Source organism: Hyaloscypha bicolor (genome assembly GCF_002865645.1).
Source record: "Hyaloscypha bicolor E unplaced genomic scaffold K444scaffold_53, whole genome shotgun sequence".
Lineage (NCBI taxonomy): Eukaryota > Fungi > Ascomycota > Leotiomycetes > Helotiales > Hyaloscyphaceae > Hyaloscypha > Hyaloscypha bicolor.
Window position 1 is genome coordinate 647,759 of NW_020194555.1, and position 12,459 is coordinate 660,217.

Below are 12,459 nucleotides of genomic sequence, written 5' to 3' on the forward strand. Positions count from 1 at the left end.
AAAAGCTCTATATCTAATAAAAGCTATACTTCTTTTCTATTATCTTAGGATTAATATAATTAAATTACTAGACTATAAAGGATATAACTTATTAGTTATTACTAGAGATAATTTCTTAGGATAGGTTAAAGCTAGACTTTTAAAGAACCTAACTAGTAAGAAGGTTACTAAGTTTATTTAGGAAGAAATTATTTATAGATATAGTTTATTTAAATAGCTTAAGGTAAATGGCAGATTGGAATTTAAAGAAGTAGTAATTTAGAAACTTAATAAGCTAGGAATTAATAGAATTATTATTTTGGCCTATAATTTCAAAGGAAATAGTATAATTAAAAGAGAATATTAACTAATTATTTAAGTACTTATAGTACTTATAATAGGTAGAAAGAAGCCTTAGGTAAATTTACTATTATATATTCTATTTACTAACTAAGTTACTATATATAAACTAACTGAATTTACTTCTTTTTATATAGTCTATAATAAAGAAATAGTATTATTTATAGAAATATGCTTTCTAACCTAGAGAATACTTGAATAGAATAAAGTCTATAATAGAGAAATACTTCTAGAAATATATATAAAGTAAATATAAATAAGAAATAAAGATATTAAAGAAGCTAGAATAAAGAAGAATAGATAATACCGAGAGAAAAAGAAGTAATTTAATATTATTTACTAGATTTATTTAAAGCCTATTTCCGAAAAGGATCTAGTTCTTATATATAATATTAAATTAATAAATTAAGATAAGTTAAGAAATACGAAGCTACTATATTACTAGCTTGGCCCGTATAAAGTAAAATATATAGATTAACTAAAAGAATACTATATACTAGAAGAACTTAATAGTACTATACTTCAAAGAATATATACCGGGAATTAACTTAAATAGTTTATTAAAAGAAATAGATTCTGGTATTTCCCTAAAAATAAAGTTAATAATAAATATATACCTATAAATAAACGTTTTAAAACAAATATAGAACTAGAAAGGGAAATAGTTATAGAATACTATAAGTAAAATAGTACTTAGGAAATTAAGAAAGCTACTAGTATTATTATATATATTCTAGAGTTACTAGAATTAGAAAAAGTAAAGTATATCTCTTTTATAGAGAATTAGGAGAAAGTATTTAATAATAGAAGCTTTTCTTAATCTAAAGTAAAGCTTATTATATTTAATTCTTTATATATCTTTTATTTTTTTCTTCTAACTAATATTTATAACTTTTAGAAAATATTATTATTAGATTATTATTCTAGAAATCAGACAAGCTTTACTATTACTTATTTCTTACTATTATCTAATTACTATTATTAGATAGTATTCTTAATATATGAAATTCTATTACTAGATCTTGGAAATTAAATATAAAGAATTTCTTTTAGTATAAAAATAAATAGGAAGTTAGGATATATCTATATTATAAAATTTCCGTTATTTCCTTTTATATTCTAATACTTTAGATACTATTATTATATCTATATTTCTATTATATTATCTTCTTATTTCCCTATTATTACTATTTAGTTTAACCTGCCTTAATTATTTTCTTAATTATATTTCCTTAGGTATATATATTTATATTCTTTTCCGTAATAGAAGCCTAACTTTATATTTTACTTTCTATAATTATTTCTAATTTATAATTATATTACCTTAAATATACCTAATTATTATATTTATTTTCCCTATTATATATATTATTATTTTAGCTTTGTTTTCTTACTAGAAAGAAAGAAAAACTCGAATATATATAATATATTTATATAATCTAAAACTATTTTAATTTACTTTTTATTTTGGAATATACTTAAAAGAAATCCTCGTAATCTCGAAAACCTTTAATTTTATAACCTATAACTATTATACTAATAATATCTTTATAACTTATTAAGAATAATAAAATAGCTAAAGAATAGATTCCTTAAGTTAATAAAATATAGTAGCTAGTTCTTATAAGCTATAATATTATTAAAAGTCTATAGATTAATAGTATTAAAGTTTAGAGTATTAAAGAAGCTTAGGTAATTATAAAAGGCCTACTAATACTAGAAAAAATAGCTATAATTACTGAATTTAATATAAATGTTCTAGATAAGCTAAGTAGTATATATAATAAGCTCTTGAAATAGAAAACCTTTATTAGAAACAGAACTAGACTAGAATTAATTAAGGAGAAGCTAAAAGATTACTAAGCTAATAATAGGAAATTCGAGAATATTATTAAAGGCATTTCTAAAGGCAAATAAGAGAAGCTTAATAAGATTAAAGCTATAGTAAATAGTTTTAATACTAAGAATTAGAATGGAATTATATTATATAGTAAAGCTTTTAGCTAATATATTAATAATATCTATAATAATCTTAGTAAAAATATTTATAAGAAGTTATATTCTCTTTTTAAGATAAAAGCTTTAGTATATAAAGCTATTTAGTTAATTAATAAAGCTACTTTAGAATATATTAAAGACAAGAAGTATTAGAATACTAGTATATTTACTAAATTAGATATTACTAAGGTACTTAAGTATACTAAAGCTATTTCGGAATATAGAGAATTAGAGTTTAAGCTATTATTAGCTAATAACCTTAAAGCTAGATAGTATATCTTTAATACTTCCGGAATCCTAATTAAGGAAGTTTATAGTAATAAGCCTTTTTCTGCTTTCTGAGATAAGCCTAAAGAATAGGCTCCTATTATAATTTCAGCTTTAACTTAATTAGATCTAGCTAAGAAAAATAGAACTAATTTAGTAAAGCCTAGTAAGAAAACTACTAGTAAAGCTAGTAGAACTAGTATAACTAGATAAGAAGAACCTGGCAAGAATAAAGAGTAAGCTAAGCCTAAGACTCCTAATAAATAGTAAAGATCTAAGTACTAGACTAAGTATAAGGTTAGTAAATTAGAGGAAAATAAGAAAGAACTTTCTATTCTAAAGGAAAAGATATTATCTAAGAAGACTCTTATAACTATATCTAGAACCAAGAAGCAGAAAACTAAGGGTATTAAGTCCGGAGAACTTAATAAAGGTATCTAGTATACCTATAAAATACTAGCTAAATAGAAGTTAATACTTATTTAATAAGATAAATATATTTTTAAGAAGATATATAATAGTATTATAAGACCTATTTATAAGCGAGAATACTATAGAGTTAATAATGGATTTCTTAAAGCTCTCTATATAGTATATATTTAGTAACTTACTAATACTTTTTCTATTAATATACGAGAGATTAAGAATACTCTAAAGCTAGTTACTAAGATCTATAAAGTTACTAAAGGCAAGAAGCATATTTCTATTACTTAAGTAAATAAGGAAATATAAGATTTCTTTTTTAAAAACTAGGAAATTAAGAAATATAAATACAAATACCATATTTCTAATTAATTTTGCCCTAATCTATAGCTCTAATTTAATACTATAGTCCCTATTCCTGAGTCTAATATTACTAATCTAGGTACTAATAGCTATATTTATAAGAAAGATTACCTGAAATAGATTAAGAAGCTTAGTATTTAAGAGCTCTTAATAAAAGAAATAGAGATATTATAGTTCTATTTCTAAAAAAATAATATATTAATATATAGAAATCTTAGTAATAGCTATTTTACCTTAGCCTCTTAATTTTTAATAGTAAATCTATTAATATGGCTCGGATTTCACGAGATATTAAATAAGTATTCTATTTATCTAGTTACTTACCCTTAGTTAGCCTAATACTTTATTTTTGGAAATATTAATTATAATTAATATAAAAGTAATACTAAAGATCTAGCTATTACTAAAGCTTTAAGTAGCGAATTTTACTTTAATAAAAAGTATTGAAATATTAGCTATATTTTCCTTATAAACTATAAGAAAGCTATTACCTTTAGTAAGAAGTTCTTTAAAAACGTTAATTACTTCTTTATTTCTAATAAATTTGAGCCAGAAGTAGCTAAGGAAATAGGCAAGTATTTACTAAAGGTAATAAGAAGAAAAACTCCGAGTATAGTCTATTTAACTAGATAAATAAATGCTTTTAGCTAGGTAATCTATAAGTCTGAAATTATGGAAAAGTATTAATTCTCGGATAATATATAAGTTAAAGGATAGCTTAATAATAATTTGTTACTTAATAGGGCTTTTACTATAGTTCTTATAAGTCTAGTTACTATTAAGAATAGAATATGCGAAAATGAAATCTCTTATAAGATTATTAAAGCCTTTTACCTAGAGCTTTCCTCTTTTATTAAAGGTTAATTTAAGAATACTATAGATAATACGAAATTTAAAGAAGCTATCTGTTTAGAGTATATTAGTGCAATTTATAATATGATTCGCTATAATAAGCCTTCTTAATACCCTATAGTAAAGGCAGAAATTAAGTAATAGTTAAAGGCAGATACTAATTAATATAGAGAGCTATATTAGATTTGGTATGAGAATATAGCTAAGCAAGTTCGGATTACCTTTGAGTAAGTTCGAGAGTACGAAATAAGACTATTTAAGAGTAATAAGTCTTATTTTAGGTATACGGAAAAGAAATTAGATTAACTAATAGAGGAAAATCCTAAATATTTTATTATTTCGGACTCTAAGTAGGATTTTTCTATTATTTTTAGTACTTAGGAAATAAGTATAAATAAATAGGAAATCGGATATAGTATAGCAGGCTATACTTATTGAAAATCATATTATTTTGGCGGTTTTAAGGTTTAGGTTATATAGTAAAGGCCGCAGCCTTTTATACGTAACTTGCGGAAATTATATAAGAAAGCTAGTTTTTCTATAGACTTAGAGAATAATTCTTTATAAGTATTTAATTAATTAAGCTTTTATATACTATATACTATTTATACTTTACTATTTATGCTTTTAATTTATTATTTTGCTATTAAGTCACGTTTTATACTCTAGTATACTTTATATGGGTTTTTGTCTTATTATAGTTTCTTTCCCATACTATATAAGAAACTTTTTCTGGCCTATTAGAGTAATTCCTATTTCTAGTTATATAAGTTATAATATATAATAATATATATAAAGATTATAAAGTAGGAAGTTATATTAAATAGTAAAAGAATTAATTAAACTTGCTAGAAAAGAGCTTAAGTAAAGTATAAAGCTTTAGGAAGTGAGTATATAGATCCTGACTAAGCAAAGTAATTATACTAGCCCTAATTTAGTAATTCTTATTATAATATATTTCCTAGAAAGGCATAATACTATATTTTACCTGTTTTACCTAATTAGAGAGCTTTAAAATAATGAAATTCGTCTAATATATGGGTTTTATAGAGCCGTATTAATATTCTAATCCGAATAGGCTTAGTATATATTATTTCCCTAGATTATTGAATTTCAGGAGATCTCTATATAAACCCCCCTTTTTCACTAACTCTAGAGCCTCTAATTAAATACTTTTCTTTAATACTCTTCTAGAGATCCCTTTCCAAGCTTCCAATTATTATAAATATGGCTTCTACTTCTTCTTATATTACTATTAAGTTAATTCCGGCTTATAAATCCAAGGTATTTTTAACCCAAAATATATTCTTGCTTTATTTTTTACTAACTTTAAATAGTATTAAGTAGCTTACAAGTCTGCTATAAGTATAGCTCTTGACTATTAATATAAAGCTTACTTTTAATAGAATATTAAGGTTTAGATCCCTATAATGTCTTCTAATACTTCTAGTACCCCTCTACTAAAGGTAAAGAAGTCTATACTAAAGCCTCGTACTTCTTGTTCTGCTTATACTAGTTTTAGAAAGATCTCTTATATAGGTTATTATAAGTTCTTTATACTATTTCAAAGCTTATTTTAACTTAATATAGTCTTATTTGCTCTAAAGGGCAATAGTAATAGTTCTTGCTATAATACTATTAGTAGAGGTTCTTATTACTAGAAGTATGCTTCTAGTTATTCTTATTTAGCTATTTTAATTTCTTATATCCCTATTATATAGCTCTTTTTTATAGAATTTCTAATTACTAAAGATATTATAAGCTCTCTTTTCTTAATTCTCTTTTATAAATTCTGACTATTTTAAAGTATTTGTTTGCTTTTAGGTATTCTATTTATACTATATTTGAGATTACTAAATCTAATAAAGAGAATAGTAATAAGAGCTTTTTTATTAAAATTTAAGAGGCTATTAATAGAAATAAAAAATAGTCTAATTAAATAAAGGGCTTTTTATATAAGCTTATTAATACTATAGTAAAGTATCTTTAGATCTCCTACTATTAACTCTTAAGCTCTATTATTTTAATAAATTTTATAAATAAAAGATATAAATAAAAGCCTCTTTTTATATTATTTAATTATTTCGATTTTTATTCTAATATCCTAAAGATTTAATAAAGCTCTAAAGTTCTTGAATTTAAATTAGAATAGATTTTTTATAAGTCTATTTATAAGTATATTACTTATTTAAAGATATATAACTTGAAATATGTCTTTACTATATTCTTAATATAGCTATATATTCTGAATATTAATATAATAGAGCTTTATAGTAATTCTTTTATTCTCTCTAATAATTAGTTAAATAGTTTACTTATTATTACAAAATATAGTTCAGAGCTCTTTAAGATCTAAGCTTAGATCCCTAAATAGCCTCTAAAGAGCTATAGTCTCTTTTATTATATAAGCGACTTTATATATTTCTAATTTAATTAAAGAAATAGTTATAGAACTCTATTAAGCGGCTTTCTATAATATTAAACCTCTAAATAAGGAAATTATATACCTATAGCTCAATTATTATATATCCAGGTTATTTATATATAAAGTATTAGATATAATCTATAGCTATATCTTTTTATATTTTCTATTATACTAAATTACTAGAAACCGGGTTCTAAATAGATATTAAAGAGCCTAATCTATAACTATAAAGTATTCTGGAGCAGGGTTTATTAAGAATTAAGAGAGTACTAAAGCGGCAAAAGCTATATCCGGTCTAATTATAATTATAGTATAAAGTAGTAATCTAACTTTTTCTTAATATATCTTAATTTAATATAGATAAGCTTAATTATTATATCTTTAAAAATTAATTTCAGGTAATAGAATACTAGGACACTTCCTATCTACTATCCTAAACTAGCTAGAGCTTTTTAGCTTTCTAATTTCTAATTACTCGAATTTCTAGAAACTACTTTATATCTTATATATTATAAAGCTTGTAAATTATCTTAATTTAAGTAATAATTAATTAAGTATATACTTTATTATTCTTATAATAAAATACTTAAAAGTTATTTATATAGAAAATAATAAAGATTTTATAATCTATATTTATATAAATATAGGGCTTTTTATTAAGTTTAGAGAATCTAATTCTCTTAAGAATATTTATCTAGTACTTATATTATAGAATAAGAGAGTCTTATAGCTTATATAGAGCTCGATTATCTCTACTATATAGCTTAGTACCTTAAAATCGTCTAGTAGCTTATATATTACTATAAGCCTATTAGGATCTTTTTCTATATTAATAAATATATTTATAATATTAAATTACTTTATTTCCAGATTAAAATAAGCTATAATTATATTAGCTATTTAAAAAGACCTTACTATAAATATAGTAATATATATAAATAAAAGTAATACTTTTTCTTAAAGATTTCTATAAACTACTAGCCTTAAGTAATACCAAGTAATATATTTATTAGAATTAATTTTATATATAAATATCTATTTTAAAGGAATTAAAGGTTTGCTTGCTTTATTACTAGAAATAATTCTCTAGTAATTTCGAGCTTTAAAGTTATTAATCTCTAGTTTAGTATCTAATTTAAAGTATTTCCTAACTAGATACTTTTCTAGATTATTTCACGTTTTTAAAGCCTTTAGAAAATTATTAATATGAATTTTTCTTATTATTATATTACTCGAAGTACTTTGCTCTAGATATACTTTTAATTAAACTACTATTATAATTATAATATATATAGTCTTATAATTAAATTTCTTCTTATAATTCTCTAGCTAATTAGGTTAGAGAGACTTTAAAAGAAACTCTAAGTAATTAATCTAATTTAATTCACTTATTATTTATAGTAATATACTTACTATAGTAATTATACTATTACTAGCTTTACCTAAATCTCCGTTCTAATTATTTCCCTTATATGAGTATATTTGAATTAGCCTATTTCTAGTTTTAATAATTAGCTTTCTTATTTATTTTCTTTTTAGTTTTACTATTTAATCTTTTACTTTAGCTAAGCTATTTACTCTTTCTATAAAGAATTCTTCTATTTCTATTAAGCTATTTGCTCATTCTATAAGTAAGCTTCTTGCTTTACTTATAGGAGCTATTAGTAAACCTTATTACTAATTCTGAAAAGATTCTTTCCTGCTTTTATTAGTTTAGTATATTTCTCTAATAGTTCTAGTATACTCTATTATATCTCTTTCTATAGTACTAAGCCTTCTTAAGAGCTTAGTACCTTTATTTCTATTATTTCTAGGCTCTAATATACTTTCTGGTTCTAAAGTACTTTATAAAGTTATAAGTCCTATTTCTACTAAGGTTATAGAGCTTTCTATTTCCGAGTTATAACCTATTAGTATACTTATAGGCTCTTTTAATTATTAATTCATTTACTTATTACTTTCTAATTTAGGCTTATTTTCTATTTACTCTAATAAGCTATTATACTATAATCCTTTATTTTTAAAGATTAATTTAGTATCCTAAATCTTATTCTCTAGAAATAGTTCTATTATATCTTTTATAATCTTTATACTATAGCCTTTAGTATATTTATAATTCTTTTTATAAAGAATATTCTTATTAAATATAATATTATATATAATAATTACTTTATTAAATACGGGAACTCAGATTTTATAAATATTAGATATAATATATCTAATTAAATATTTAATATATCTATATAATATAACCTTAAATACTTTCTTATTTCGTTCTGCTTTATAGTTCTTAATTATTAAATATGCCCTAGAATTATATATATAAATCCTATTTTAATTAGATCTGAGATTAATTATTATTTGAGTTATAAGCTCTAGGTTATACTAACGGAAATAATTACAGAACTATAAATCGAGTACTTTATTTAGTATTCTCTAGTAGTTTATATATAAGGGGCTCCGATTATATAGATAGATTATGGCTATAGAGCTTTCTAGCTATAGCTTTTTAGGCAAATTAGCTATTAAGTATATTATAATAGCCTTATTTATAATCTCTTGCCCTATTTACTTAGTATTACTATTTGGCTTATATATATATAAAAGAGAAAGCTCGATTTTAATACTTTCTTTCTTTATTCAGATTTAATAGGCTAATATTTCTTGAATTAGAATAACTACTTTCTTCTAATTATACTTAATATAAGTAATTAAAAGGTTATATTACTTATATATCTAGTACTTAAAATCCCTAATTATATTAAATACTACTAAATTCTCTTTACTTAACAGAAGATATCTAAAGAGCTTTCTACTAAATTTGTTCTTAATTATTAGAATCTAGTTCAAACTATTATAGCTATTTGAGTAATTAAATAGGTCCTATAAGATTCTTTAAAATAGTTAAGTAGACTTTCTCTTAGTTAGCTTATATGAGATTACTTGCCTAGTATATATCTAAATATAAAATTCGTATATAATTCTTATTAGTTTATTAATTTTCACGTTATATATATAATTAATAAGCTTTTATAGAGCTTTATAAACTAAATATCTCGCTCTTATATATTATTTTTCTTCTGAATTACTTCTTGGCTTAAGATATTTCTTTAATTTCTTATACCAAGCTCTAATTAAATATTTGAGTATTAGAAATATAAGTATACTACTAGTACTAATAGGAATTTTAAATAAAATATTAGAGTAAATAAAGAATGGCTTATATTTAAGGAAAACTAAATTAAATCTATACTTTAATTATATTAATACTATATTCTCTTTATAATTTTCTAGTCTAATTATAAGATTATATCTATAATATTAAGCTTTCTTTTCCGCTAGGCAAGTTTCGAAAATAATATTTATATAGAACCCTTTAATAATTATAATATTATAAAGAATTAGATCTTTAATATATGGTTTTATAGGTTTATTAATTATGTTTTTAATTATATGAATACTATATCTAATAATTAGAAAACTAGTTATTTCTGCTTCTATATAATTATTAATTTTCGCCTTAATAAAAGTACCAGAATTAATTAGATTCTTACTATTAACTAGGTATATAGTACTATAGTTATCTAATAAAGTACTTTAAAAAAGCAGGTATCTTGAGAAATCGAGTATTATATAGATCTTTTAATCTGGGCTCTGGATTATAAATATAAGATTTACTAAAGTAATATTAAAGTTCCTAAGAAATTGAGTTCCGGACGCTTTAAGCTTCTTTTTAGAGCTAATACCGGGTATTAGCTTCTTTATAGCTCGTCTACTAGTAATTTTCATACCGTATTTCTCTTCTAGCTAAGGTTTTAGATTCTTCTAATACTCGGTCAAAATTCTTTCCTGGATTTTTCTAATCTATTCTTTATTAGGCTTGAATTTTATCTAAGTTTTACTTAATCTAGTAATTGTAATTTCTATAATAATATAGCTAAGTTGGTTCTACTTATACTTATTCGAATTAGGCTTGCCGTCTAATTCTTTACTAGTTTAATTCCCGAGTATAATAAAGATTACAGGAGCTCCTAAGTACTTGGTATTCTGGTTTTCTAAAATAATCCAATTAAATACCTGGCTATATTATTCGAGTATAAGAATTAGAAGCCCTAGTTCGTCTTTACTATATAAATTACTGAGCTATTCTATTACCCAGGTTAGTGCGAGTTTCTGCTAGAGGGCTATTAAGAACTCGATTATTACTAGAGTGCTTTTGATTTCGGCGATTTTAAGAGCTCTGGCTCTATTAAGCGCCTTTTTCTAATTAGTAAACTAGTACTTTAGGCTTACTTCTCCTTTACTTACTTATAGTAGGACCGAGCTATATACTCTCCGAGTAGTAGTAATTTGTACTATATTTATAGAACCGTATTTTATTAATAATGCCTTAAGAATCTCGTGAATAAAGCTCTACTTGTTCTCTTTAAGTCCCAGAGTAGAGTTCGTAAGAATCTCTATATTAACTATTTAATAGAGCTATTATCTGATTATACTAGCTTATTTGTCTAGTCTAGTTTCTTGATCTTATAGTCCCGTAAGAGTACTAAATAGTAATCTCTAATATCCCCGAATATTATAGGCTATAAAGATACTAGTTTTAATTCTTTCTTAATTATGGGTTAAGTGTCTTTATCCTAATTTTCCGTATTAACTTGGTATCTGGTATAGTAATTCTCTGTTTCCTTTAGTATAAGCTCGTTAATTATAGGAGGAGGCCTGGGAAAAGCTGCTATATTTGTTTTAATTACTTTATTATTAAATAGGTTAATCTTATCCCAGATATCCTTGTTACTGGCTACTTTACAGAGAGTATTAAACTAGTTCGCCCAGGAACTGCGGTTCTTTAGGATAATAATTTTTACTATAGCTTCTAATATAATTGCGATTAAGCTTTGGAAACTATAGGAACTATGGGAATAGTTTCTATTAATTGGTTAGTAACGGAAATGTGAACTAAAATGTGATTTTCGAAGAAATAAATTAAATAAGCTCTTGAATACTCTTTGCGGCGTACTAATTAGGAAGCTTATTAGTGCGAGGCCGGGCTCATAACTAATATATATAAAGATTATAGAGTAGGAAGTTGTATTAAATAGTAAAAGAGTTAATTAAACTTGCTAGAAAAGAGCTTAAGTAAAGTATAAAGCTTTAGGAAGTAAGTATATAGATCCTAACTAAGCGGAGCGATTATACTAGCCCCAATTTAGTAATTCTTACTATAATATATAATAAACTCAAAATTTTCTAGCCTATTAAAGCTTGAGTTATTTTTAGAAAAATTAGTAAGCTTTTCTAAATAGACTTATTAAGGCCTTAGTTTTTAAAAGTATTAGTCTAGTTTTCTTACTTTTTTTTTAAATAATAGTTTGGCTTTTAGGAATTATATATAAATATTAAAATAAATAAAGAAATATACTATATATACTTTTTAAATAAATTAAAATAGAATCTATAGAATTCCTGTAATATTTATATTAAATCTATAATACTAGCTAGTAAAGACTTTAATAACCTTAATAAGACTTGAATTATAAGTCTGGCCTTTAGATTTCTTACTTAACTTAAAGATTAAGTAATTTATAATAGGTTATTTATTATAGAATATATTGTATTCTTTTCCTAAAAAGTACCGGATACTAGTAATAATCCGGAAGTTCTAAAGCCCTTAAGACTTTTTATAAGTTTTGGGCTTTAGAGCTTTTCTATAACTAGCTAATTATATAAAATTATATAACTATATAGGTCTAGTATTAATATAAAGCAATTAGTAACTTTATATATAAATATAA